The 12746-nt window shown below is 40.5% G+C and overlaps 1 protein-coding gene across 1 annotated transcript in view; it reads left to right on the top strand.

Moving 5' to 3' along the window:
* Positions 1 to 12746, top strand: part of EPHA5 (EPH receptor A5) — a gene marked incomplete at its 5' end in the record, with an annotated part of 81372 nt that overhangs the window by 17214 nt on the left and 51412 nt on the right. The gene's annotated exons all lie outside the window — the stretch shown is intronic.

Here is a 12746-nt window from a genome sequence, read left to right as displayed (position 1 = left end):
CCCCCCGTGACTCATGGAAGTGTGCATATGTGTATGTCTGTATTTAAACTGTCCTTTCCTGATTTATTTTTCAGCTTCTCAGCAAGTAACTGTTGTATTGATGTTTTTTGTTATACTTTTTGTCCTCAGTATTTATCTCTAGAACAAAGTTGAGTTATCTCTGATTATTTTTCTTTTTCTTTTACCAAGTTTACCCCCTTTTTCAAATTTTGCCTTTTCTTTACCTAAGCATACATGAGTATTACATATAAATGTGGGTTTGTAATTAAGGACACAGGACAAGATGGGCAGTACTCCAGCAAGTCACTGCATGGTGAAGCTTGGTAAACTGGCCTCAAGGTGAATCATTATTGATTTAAAGAAAGATGAAAACTCAGTGGTGTTTTGTGGGAGGGCTAAATTACCTCTTCTGACCTTAAAATCTAGGTATATTGACTTGAAATTGATTATCTTGATTTACCTGCTGCCTATAAATTTGCGAATTCAAGTTAAATGAGCATAAAATACATTCTGGTTGAGTCTGGTGTGGTTGTACAGATTTTTAACTAAACCACTTTAAATATTGCTCCTTTTGTTAAGCCCACTTAACTGTATGTAGCTTCCTTAGGAAGAATTAGAGTAGTTCTCATTTTTGGGGGGGGCGATCTAGCAACTTTTGAATACTTCATTGTAATTGAATCCTGATGCAAACCCAAGTCTGTTATTCTTGCATTTACTGCAGTGACCTTGATAATATAAATGTTTCACCTTTGCTAGTCCTTGGAAGGTGGTCCTTTAAAAACAGGATCAATTACATGCATTCCTAGGATCCCATTTTCAATACCACTGAATTAAAACCAGTTAGTTAATGGGCTTTCCCCTTGGGGTGGGGAGGTGGAATAAACAAAGGCAAATAGAAGCTGAATTGTTTGAGAGGAGATAATCTTTGTTTTCTTTCTGCCATAGATTAAGGATGATCAATTATCATGTCAGAAGGCGGAGAAGCTAGTATACCCCAGAATCTACACATAGTTATTTAATCATCCTGCCTGATGCATACCATTCATCATTCACTTTTTTAATGCTGCTTACTGTTATCATCTCACATTTATGCAGGGCACGTTTAGGGAGAGAAAAGTCATCCTATTAGGCAACGTCCTGGGGAATAGAATAGTGCAGAAACTTGTAGGGTTCAGTATCTGGCTCTTCAGTCTACGTAGCTAGATCCCTGGCCCCATGCAGACAAACTATTCTGCACATCTGATCATGAGACGACAGCCCTGTGGAGGACTCAAGTTATTGTCTGAAGGAAAACCTTTGTGAACCCCCACCTCTGCTGGTTGGATAGCCCTCAGTGGTGCTGTAAACTGCCTTCTTCCAAGAGCAATTGGGAGCTAGCATAATCACAGACCTGTGAAGGATGCAGGCAATGCCTGTGAACAGTTAGTATTTGTGCATTAAGCATTAGTAGCCACACTCATCTTGTCGCCTGCCTTACTTGGGCTACTTTCAACCGTCTTCAAGGTACAGTTCATGAGCACTTGCAGCATGAATGGGGAATCATAAATATGCACTGTAATACAAACGGGGAAGTGATTTATGTATTGTGCGTATAGAGACATGCATGTACATATTTTATTTCCTTACTAAATGTTTTGGTGGACTAGTCCACACACTGAATAAGTGAATGAAGGTGAAAGAGCTGGAAGGAGTAGGGCACTTGCTTAGGTCTATCTAAGACATCCTCTGGTCCAAATTGGAGAAGAGAACCAAGAAACTCCTCTGAAGGAGAAAACCCCAGTAACTGATCATGTTGAAATCCCCTTTTCTACCAGTTGCAAAGCTGAGAGGAGGTGAGTAATCAGTATAAGGAGAACTTGCAAAAAACAGATCTGTCGCCCTATTGAAGTGGTCATGAACCTAAAGAAGATTCTGGATGCAGTGAGACTTGTTTCATCTCCATCCTTCTATAATGAGTTATTTGGAATGCTGGATGAGACTGTAACTGTTTTTGTTTTGTAGTCAGGAGGTGGATGGATCCAAAATGTGGATTTTTCGACTGATGCTTCAGAGAGTGGCACTATCAGAAATGCAAGCCCAAAAGGGAGAAAATTCCCACTCTGCTATCCTGTATGCATATATCTTGCCTGATTTTTGATCAGTCATATCCACAAAGCAGTGAAAATTAGTGTCATGGGAGAACCAGCCACCATCCAGTGCAGATGATTGCATTAAGCAGCGTGTTGCAAACAGAAACCTGTTTGATCAGAGTTCTGATGCTGAGGAGAAGCTAAAGATGTGTCAATTTATGCATTATATGTACAGCTGCAATTTAAAACATCTAAAATATCTGTTAGGACCATTTAGTTTTTAGCCTCAGATGCTGGGCTGTTCTCCTGTTCCTGTAGCATTGCCCCGACCTCCAGAATTTGTGGTAACGCAGCTGAATGGGCAAGTGCTTAAGATATACCCTGTCAGCAGTAAGAAGAGATTAGAGAGTCCCTGTACAGGCTGTAAATTGGGTTTTCATGTCAGAAGTGTTCTGGAGTATTCTTGAGTTTCTCTCTAAATCCTTTTCAACCCCTTCAGAAACCAACTGGACTGGAAAAGCCTGCCATACTTTGTCAGAGGAGGGTCTGTATTTGCTTCCTGCAGGAAGGTAATGCCTCTGCAGAGCAAGAGAGTCAAGAGCCATGCTTTCACATGTAGCTACATTTATCCCATTCACAACCCTGCTGTTCATCCCAGGCTTTGTGTTGCTCGGTTGCGATCACTGCAGTTTCACCTCAGCAAAGCAGTTTTACACAGTGCTCATCTTTAAGCACACAACTAGTGCTTCTGCTTGGAAACAGAAGTTGGAGCGAGTTATTAAATTATGAAGATAAGCATTTTCCACAAATTTCCCTGTAATTTTCCTTTTTGTCACTCATGTAAGGTTTTTGTTCCATGTTTGAGCTCAGCATGGTGTTGCCAAGTTGCTTGTGATTTAAATAGAAGAAGCCGTCTGCCAGAAGTAAAGCTTGCAGGTATTCCTTCTTTTCTTTATTTGCCTTACAGCAGTGCCTGCAGGCCATAGCAAAGATTGTGCTGGCAGCATCTGAATAGTTAGTTCCTGCCCCTCAAGTCAAAATAGATAAAGGCATTACCATTATCTTCATTGCACAGATAACAGCAGGGAAAGACAAGTGACTTGCCCCATGGTCATGCTACCAGTCTCTGGCAGAGCCAGGAAGCAATGTATTATTTCCTCTGCTCTGATGCTTTTATCTCAGTGCCATCCTTTTGTGCAACTAGCTGCTTTCAACAGTGTAGGTTTTTTCTTAAACATCTCCTGGCACAAACGTGCAGGCTGGTAAATGGCAGAAACTGCATGTGTCCCTGAACTCTGCCTTTCAAGATCCTTTCTCTTTTTATCTTTCACCTTATGATGCCCAGCTGCCTTTGTAGAGCTGTGTGTCTGGAAGGATCTCAGGATGTGCTCATCTAACCTGCTTTAAAACCTCCAAAGACACAGATGCCACAGGTTCACTGGGTGATTTTTCCTGGTGCTTCATTATTTTTGTCCTTAGAAAGCCATTCCTAAATTTAATTCTGTCCTTGTCTTGCTCCAGAGACAGCAGCTTTTTATTTATCTGGAGGCTCATATCCTCTTTCAATCTCTTTTTCCCCAGGACTGAATAGCTTTGCTTCTTTCAGCTTTTGTTCATAGCTTTCTCAACTTGTCCTTGTTCTCCAATTCCCTCTTTGATTCTCTCAAAATGCACTATGTTTTTTCTGACGTTCAAAATGGGGCAGAGTATGGAGATGCCAGCTCCCTTGAGCACTTTCCTCTTCTTCCCAAGGCCCTGATAAATCACTTCTCTGCCTCCTCAGAAGCCCCTTGTTGAAGCTGTGGCTCTTCTTTCTCGCTCCCTGGTCCTGGGGAGCACACTCCCATGTTTCACACTCCAAAGATTACTTCTTAGGAAGCTGAATGTACCCAACTTTCCTTTCGTAACATCAAGAAATGTTTTCCGAAGCACCTGTAGTGGACTTTGATCTGTGCTGAATTTCTTAGTTAGCTTCATTTCAAAGCTTGAACCTGAGATTTTAGTGCAAAGAGTACCCGTGGTCACACTTCAGTACCAAAACACTGGGCAGGATGTCTGGGTTGGCAGCAAGGATGAGATCTATTAGATTTTATCTCTATTTGTTTGTCATTTCCCTTAAAAACAGGGATAGAAAGGGCAGCATTTGCCTGTTTCCAGACAAGCCACTGTCACTCTGAAACCAAAGACAAGGTGGGAGCGGGTTTATGGATCACAGACATATATAACCAAAGGCATATAAACCTTTCCATTTCAGCTCAAGTCACATTGATGATTTACTATTCTAGAGTTTTGTTCTAAAATAAACTGCTTGATATCCTTCATTTTTAAGAATTTTATTTCAAGCCTTCTGGTCTTCATTGTTGGGGGTGGGGGGGACTTACTTATGGAAGAGGTCTGGACCGTAGTTCTGCAAAGCTGTGGCCAGGTCAGGGTCCTGTCAAAGGTAGTGGGCTTGTGCTTTTCTCCCATTTATGAGTAAGATGTGAGAGAAGAGCAGTGATGGTAGGAGAGACCAAGTACCATACGAAATCCCAAACTAGCTACTATGGGAGTTTGCCCATTCTTCACTCTGACCTGCTGCACCTCTTCAGTAGCTGTTCTTCAAGTGGAAACATAAGGAATTTATTTGGCTGCCTCTGATTTCACTGGAGTGCTTAGCAATTTGGCTTAAATATTAGAATTCATCAGCAAGACTGATTGGTGTATTATACAGAGTGGCAGGCTTGGCAGAGAAGGAAATTTCCCACACAGTTTAAAAATGGTCAGTGAATTTACTGAGTTTAGAGTTTGATAGCATCTGGAAGAAGGATGCAGCAGTCTTGTCTAAAGAAAGGAACCAGTATAGGAATTAAGAAGGTGAGTTATGGGAGGGAGCAGGAACATGCATGTTTTATGCATTTTATTCAGTAGCTATGGTTTTGTTTTGGTTTTAATGGCATGTGGTTTTTAAATGGAAGCTTTTGCTTACATGCAAATAAGATATTAGGTTACTAATGATAGGAGAGATGGTGGTAAATGTTCTGGAAGCTAACCTGATAAGTGCACTTAATAATGAGGATTCTATTGCAAAATGCTGAGCCCTGTGGCTATGATCCAGCAAAATGATGACAGCAGTAGTAGTACTCATGTGCTTAAAGTTAAGCATTTTCCCAAAGCACTTTGATGGATCAGAGCTGGAGTCCTTATCACCTTGCTAGGAATGAATTTATAATAAGAGTCTTGTGAGTCAATAGTGTTTATTCTTAGGCTTCACAGGCTTCACAACTAAACCACTAATAGAATATAAGGAAATTACAGCTCTGCTGTGGCATGAAGGAATCTATCTCTGGTCTTAACCACAAATTGTTCCCCAGCTTTGAGAAAAAATTAGTGTCTTGACTTGCAGAGGCTCTAGAAAGACAAGACCAGGTACTGCAATTCCCTGTGGCTCTGCACTTTATAGCAAGATACTCCGTGCCTCCCTTCCCTGCTCTGGCAACCCTCAGCCTTGAGTGCAAGCACCTGCTAGGTATGGCAGAGAGCCCTTTTCTCTGAGCCCAGGCAAACCATGATGCCCTGATGTTCTCCTCTCCCTTTCCGGGATCAGGGTAAGTTACAGCCGAACAGGAACTGTATGTGCAGACCTTGTAGCTGATGCTGCTGTAAGTACAAACAAATGTATGCTAGGCCTGGCAATTGGAAGGAAGTTTCCCAAACAGTGAATTATGGCCATGGGCAGTCTTGCCAGGCCAACTTTTTTAATTCTTTTTTTTTTTTCCTTTGAATGTCTGTATCTTTTTCAAGGGGTTTTTGCACTATGATGTGTGTGAGTCTGGCTTTGGAGTTCCTGAAAAATACAGGTGAGTGTTTGCAAGTATTCAGGTTTCAAGGGCAGAAAATTGTCTCTAGTAATGTTACAGAGCATGGTGCCCTTGTAGCCTTTGTTATATAGACAGTCCTTAAAATTCTCATACAGCAATGTTCCTGATAAGCCATTGAATGTGTTTGTTGAGGGAACAAGCTGGACGTAATACTTCCCCTCCCATTGAGATGACTGTGCTCCATATTCTACAGTTGTCTAGGATAAGTCTTCTTGGAAATCACAAAATAAATGAAAATAACAGGATTGCTCAACAGCTGAAGTGCAAGGACATTCCTCATTTCTCTACATCCCACCAGTGGAACAGCGGGCATTTCCAATAGTGACCATGCTACACCCTCATTAGCTTACATTATCTGGAGATAAACTACCCCTAATGCCATTATTTTCATGTATAACTTTTAAGATTGCCTGGCGGTGGAGACAGTTCTATCACCTGCAATTTTCTCTTGTAATATCTGGTGATGTTTACTTAAAGTCCCATGCCTGCAAGTTGTGAATCTGCAGGGAGCTAAAAGAATGTCTGTACAACTCCGTAAACAGAAGGCAAATGGCAAGAATCCAACTTATTTATTGAAATCATGTGCATTTAAGAGTCTTGTCCAAGATTATGCAGTGCTTTCAGATGGCGGTGATATATGATAGATTCCATTAAATATTTTGGGTCTGTTGTATATGAGGTGGCATGCACATGAGGAATGCCAAAGTAGTCTTGTCCCAAAGGCTCTATAGCTTAGTGCCCAGATTCTGTGATGTCTTTAGGGTCTGCTGGTAATCTGGTCATGGCATAGTTTCATTATGCTAAACTTTTTTTAGAAGTTATTTGCTTTTTTTGTGTGTGTGTGTGTGGTGAAAGCAGTAATTTTTTGGAAACGTTTCTGCAGTTGGCGATAGGGCATACAGAAAGGTGAGATGTTTCTACCCCTGCCCGGGTTGCCTCCACAAATGTAGGCACTTCAGTGAGTCTTAGCAATATTTTGCCATGACAAAATATTTTGTGAATGGCAAAGCTCGCATTGGCTGCATCGCCTGTCCTTTGAGGAATACGTCTTGAGCCCTGCTTTCAATTAGCACCATATTTTGATTAAGAGGAAAAGGCTGCATACGAATGCTTTAAAGTTATGCATTGTATTGTTTTTATATCTTGTGCATCAATAATCAGTAATCAGGCTTAATAACAAAGTAGATTTGTAGATATATTTTTATAGTGCAAGTTAATATTATGAGGATTTGAGCTGTGATTTTGTACATGCAGTAATACTGCTCTCTTGCTATTTGTTCTTATAATACCATTTTATAGGTGTAGCTAAATATCATGGAGAGTTCATCAAAAGATTTGTGGCAAGAAGCAATAGATTCTTATGGGTGGATCAGTTGATGTTAAGCTAGTTGCTGTGAATCAGAAGCAGCTTGGTTTCTCTTGTTTTTTCTCTTTGCAGTTTCTGTCCTTGCAGCTTCCTCCAGGAGATGCTTAGAGGAAAGCTGGACTTGAATTAGGTGAATTTAGTATGCATGTACCCCTCCTTCTCCTAAGTTGTGCTAGCACAGTGTAATTGCAGCAAAAACAGGGTACTGGGGTACGGTAAAATTTGAAACCTTAGACCACACTGGTGCATTGCAGTTCCACTCTCAACCAGGCATATCTCCTAATCTATTACATAGATCAGAAGTAAGAGATTAACCATTATCCTTGTGCTTCTACAAATTGCATGCAGATTACTTCTGTTATCTCTCTGAGTATGAATTGGAGATTTTTTCCTGTTTTGTATTCTTCCAACTATGAACACTTCTCTGTAGTGGGGATGCTGGTAATTAAAAGCATCAGGTTAATAGTGTCCACAAAGCAATAGCATCCATCCTGCTCTCTTTGTCTTTAACAAAGGATACTTTTAGGGTACTTTTCTAGTATCTTAGGTCCAAAGATTAGAAGTCTAGAGAGTCATTATCTAAGGAAAGCTTTGTTAAAGAAAGAACAGGTTCTTCAAGAGAATTAGGTAGCAATTTGGGTTTCACCTTGTGTGACCCCAACCCTGTGTCCAGCTAGGAGACAGCAAGGTCTGGAAGCAGCTTAGGTCTGTGACCACTTTGGACGTTAAGTCATGTCCTGCTGTCAAGCTCAAGGAGCTGCATTTAATCTTTTAGGGACTAGGGTAGGAACCACCTGAAAGATCGCCACTTTTCATGTGAGTTAAATCTGGTTGCTTGGCTTAGCCATGGACTCATGTTACAAAAATGGGGCCCTGCCTTCTGTTGTGGCCAATAAGTGCTCGAATTGGGTTCCCCTCTCTTGTGTGACCTCTTTCATTTCAAGTTATACATCAAGGTGTCTCAAGTTTTGGAGGCATTCAAAATGAAGGTAGGTAACAGAGACTGTAAATTGGCCTAAGACCTGGCATTTACCTCAGGTGTTCATCTTGGGAGGCAGAAGATGTGAAGAAACACTGTATCTCAGTTGCCAAGTTAATTTGAAGATTATGTTTTTCTTTTGATGTTTGATACGTGAAAAGGACCAGTGTGAAGTCCCCATCTACTAAAGAGGTACCTTGAAAACTCATTCAAGAGAAGATGATCTCCATAAATGAACCTGTGTTTTAGGATTTGGCTTGGTTTTGGCAAGGTGTTTGGATTTAATCCTGGGGCTAAAATTTACCTCATTGCACTAATTAGGGCCTGTGCATCATGGAATCCCATGTAAGATCTCAGAATTGAAATGGCATTTAATGCTACGTAGTCCAAGGACCTTTCATTCCCTGGACTTAATTTTCAGAGGCACTTAGAAGCACCTGCTAATTTGGGCCCAAACTGTTTGCCTAACTATGCCAGGCATGGTTTGCAGCTACTTGTCCTCAAGAGACAAAGAGTTTTGAAACCCATTATCAGGCAAACTGGGGTACACTTTGGGATATTAAAAACTGCAGCCCAACAGTCAAGTTATGACTTAGCTAAATTCTGACTGATATATCCACAGTAAATGTACCCTTAGGGGAGCCATTGATTATTGAGCTTTTCTAAAAGTATATGATTTCTCTACAAAAATATGAAGAGATAATACAGTGAAGTTATTTTTTTAGTTTTGGTTTGTTGGGTTTTTTTTTTTTCAGTTCTCCTAACAGTGTTTCTGTTTTAACTAATGTATGTATCTTGTTTAAAATTAATCTACTGCTTGAAGCCATTTGCAATTTCACGTGCCTTTAGTATGACTCAGTGAATAATGCAGGTCTTGCTCCAAACTCTGAAGTCACCAAAGGCCTGAGAAAAGACATTCAGTAATGTTATTAATTAGAAACTAAGTGAAAAGTTGCAGTATACCAGGCTTTTGAGGTGAAACCAGAATTACTTGTCTTGTGGTTACTCTTCTGATACACATTTTATTTTCTTCAATTAAACCTGGCTTTATAGCTCCATTAATGATGATATAACTACGGTTATATGGTAACAGGTAAAGGTATTGATTTAATCGCAAGCATGAATTTGACTTTTAAATCTTCTGGCGTAAGTTCAGACGGCAAAAGAAATGTGCCATCACATGGAAGGAGGAACCCCAAGGTGTATTGAGAAGTCTCAAGTGTTAGATCCCAAATGTTTGCACATACAGGAATATAATCACAGTAAAAGAAATTGCAGATGCATGAAAAACATTAAAATCCACAGGATAGATATCTATAAATGTGATGTCTATGTCTACAGACATTTGTAGTATAAATGTCTACAACAGCAGCCAGGACAGAGGCGGTAGCAGGACCTTTCTCTTTGATGCCATAGCTGTCTTTGGAAAGGGACCTGAAATCCAGCTATTTAGAGAGGCAGGGGATGGAGAGGTGCCAGCCCCTTTGCTCATGCAAATCAGCATCTCTTCCTGTGCTACTCTGGGTTGCTCTAACTGAGGACCTGTACTGGCAGAAGTTAAAGCTGGATTGAAGGTTCTGGGCTGATGGCTTGGGTTTTGCACAAAGGGTGAAGGAAACTAGTTTTTGGTTTGGGTTGGGTTTTTTGCTCAAAAGTGGAAAACTTTACTGGCTGTGAGACTAAGGGTGAGATGGTGAGCCGTTAGCTGTTGTTTCTGCCAGAGTGAAAAATACCAAAGTAATTGGGCTAGAGAGAGCATTAGATAGACCATGAGATGTAGAAACAGAATTATTTCTTTTATCTAGGTGCAGTGGTCATTCATCTGATAACATTAGTTTCTCTTAAAATACAATTAACGTTTTATTCCAGTAAACATCGTTGTACATTAGATGTTAGTGGGACACAGCACAGTGTGTTGTAAATGCTGGGTTTGCTGCCTAGATGGCTAATTCAGTGCTAATGTAATTAACAACGGTTGCAGAGGAAGAATGTCCTTAAAGGTCTATTCTTCACAAAATCATCTCCTGTAGTTATTCAGATGTGACTAGATGCATCTTCTGCAAAAACTTTAGTTATTTGGTATGTCCCCTTATTCTTCTTAGGAAATTCTAGAAACAGAACAAAAGAAGAAAAAAAAGGTAGAATCAATTTTCTGTGCTTTTATTTGTGTCCCAATTAATTTTGGTCTCAGGAAAGCAAAAATATACATTAGAAATTTCACACCTTGTTACATCTGTTTGCTTTCACCACATGCATGGCTGTTTTCATGGATGGCAAACATAAGCATAAATAATGTAATATCTCTCTAGTTTTGAGTGTCTTGCTAAGAAATTAATACGTATGTGCGAATTACTTGTTAAAGCAACAACTGAACAATTCACAATGTACATCCACCTTTTGTAGTGTCAACGCAGGGATTTGAACAAGAGTTCTGCCTGCTTACATAAGAAACACGGGAGATCTATGTATTGAGACTCTTACGTGAATTTAGTTTTTACATGTTATACTCCAAATGGAAGTGCTCCATGGCTTGGCTACTTCCTATTAAGAGGATGCTGCCCTTGCAGAAGCAGTGACCTTTGAAAAGCAAGTCTCAAGTAATCCTTTTATTTTCCTGAGATCATATAGCACAGTATCCCATTGCAGGCTTTTAAGATGGAATGATTGCAGGCTTTGTCCGCGTGCCTGGATTGGATTACGTTTTGTTTGACAAAGAAAATTCTAAAATACTTATACCTTCCTTCCGTCAGTTCAGAGTATTGTAATCTCCATGCATGGCGGATGCAGAGTAGTTGCTGTATCATCCCAGCACCACTGGGATTTATTGAGTTTACTTAATTGGCCTTTATCTCACAGTTACACTTCAACGCTTCTTTTGAAGGAGATTCAAAAAGGATACAGTTACTCCTTTTCTAATTTACTTTGAGGGTTGGGTTACTCATTTTCTTATCTTCCCTCCTTTTCCTGGTAGAGCAGAGCATTCTGCAAAGCTGTGATTGAACATGTTAGAGGCTTGCACGGCAAGAGATTTAAGTCCATGAAGCTGTTAACTAGCCAAGCTTTTCACATGCTGCTTTTTAAAGAGGATGCTGTGCTTTATGGGAGTAGGGAGTTCGATGGGCACTTTTGGATGGCTGGTGGTGCATCTTATGTTGTACTGTGCTGATGCATGTGAAGGAGAGCTAATGCCTCAGAACTTCCCAGGTAAAGATTTTGCAGCAGAATTCAGGACCACTTGCATCATTCTCTTGTTTTTAAAGGACCTGTGAGCCTTGGTCCCATGAACACTTCAGGAAACCTCAGTAATTTGGATGAAAAGTCCGTTATTTGGTCAGGCAACCTTGAGACTGAGAATTGCGTGGTTTTCACCTTCCTGAGAGGTGTTCAATACCAGGAGGGCTGAGGTCTCCTTGCTGCACATCCTGAGGTGCAGGAGCTTGCTATAAGAGAAGACGTGCTGCTAGCCTTTAGTCCAGGAATAATTGACTGGATCTCTTCCCTTGTTCTTTTTGGCTGAAGATCAGACCTGGCAAAATTAATTTGTTGATTTATTTTACATAATGACTTTTTTTTTTTTTTTTTTAGTATAGTGATAATTAGCTAATCCTGCATATGGGAGAAGTCTTTTTTTTTTTTCCTTTAAGTTCCAAATACATTTTGGAAGATAAAATGTGGTCATTTGCTACTGCTCTTTGCATTCAGTATCCTTGGAAAGAGCTGGCCTGTCAGGAGGGTGAGTCAAAGGCGCTCAGCCAGGCATGGGCTGTTTTTAAATCTGAAGAAGCTGGACTTGGCCCTGTGAATTAGAGACTATGAATTTCTTCAATCCCCTTTTCACTCCATGTTGTTTCCTAATCTCTGGCATGAAATACCTGGAGCTTTAGGATTGCATTGTCCATAGCAACTTTTGCTAGGGAGCTAGCAGGGGTGGCAATGACCACAACTTGAAAAGTCCCTGCAGAAAACGGGCTGAAAACAAAGGATCAAGCCTGTGTCTGATGCACGTGTGTGCTACAAAGGGCAGATAACCTTTCAGGGCTGTGTCTTAAAATAATAAGCAGAGCTGGTATATCTGCTTTGAAGCTGAGGCTTCCCCAGGCATGCCACAAACTTCCGGACTGTGATAGCCATTAAAATCTTTACAGTTGCCATTTGCAAGGAATTGGCATCACTATGTGAGCTATAACATCCCAGCGATATTTACTGAGAGCAATTGAATTATAAAGGTTGTAATGGCCTTGCTACCCTGTTCCTTTCATCTGGAAGGAGGGGACTGAAAGACGCCTAAGCCTTAACTACTGTACAAACCAAAAAAACCCAAATAGTTAAGATCCCATTTAATCTAAGGTCTTCTGAAAAATGCATACCTTCAAAGCAGGTGAAAGAAAGCAATACATAACCAGTGTAATTCTGATAATGTAGCCCCCTGCCACATTTGAAAAGGCAAGGTGTGGGGTTGATGTGTTTGAAAA

Source organism: Nestor notabilis, unplaced genomic scaffold (assembly GCF_000696875.1).
Source record: "Nestor notabilis isolate BGI_N333 unplaced genomic scaffold, ASM69687v1 scaffold10966, whole genome shotgun sequence".
In the NCBI taxonomy this organism is placed as follows: Eukaryota; Metazoa; Chordata; class Aves; order Psittaciformes; family Psittacidae; genus Nestor; species Nestor notabilis.
Note: the sequence above shows the minus strand (reverse complement) of the source record. Positions and strands in the feature narration are given on the sequence as shown.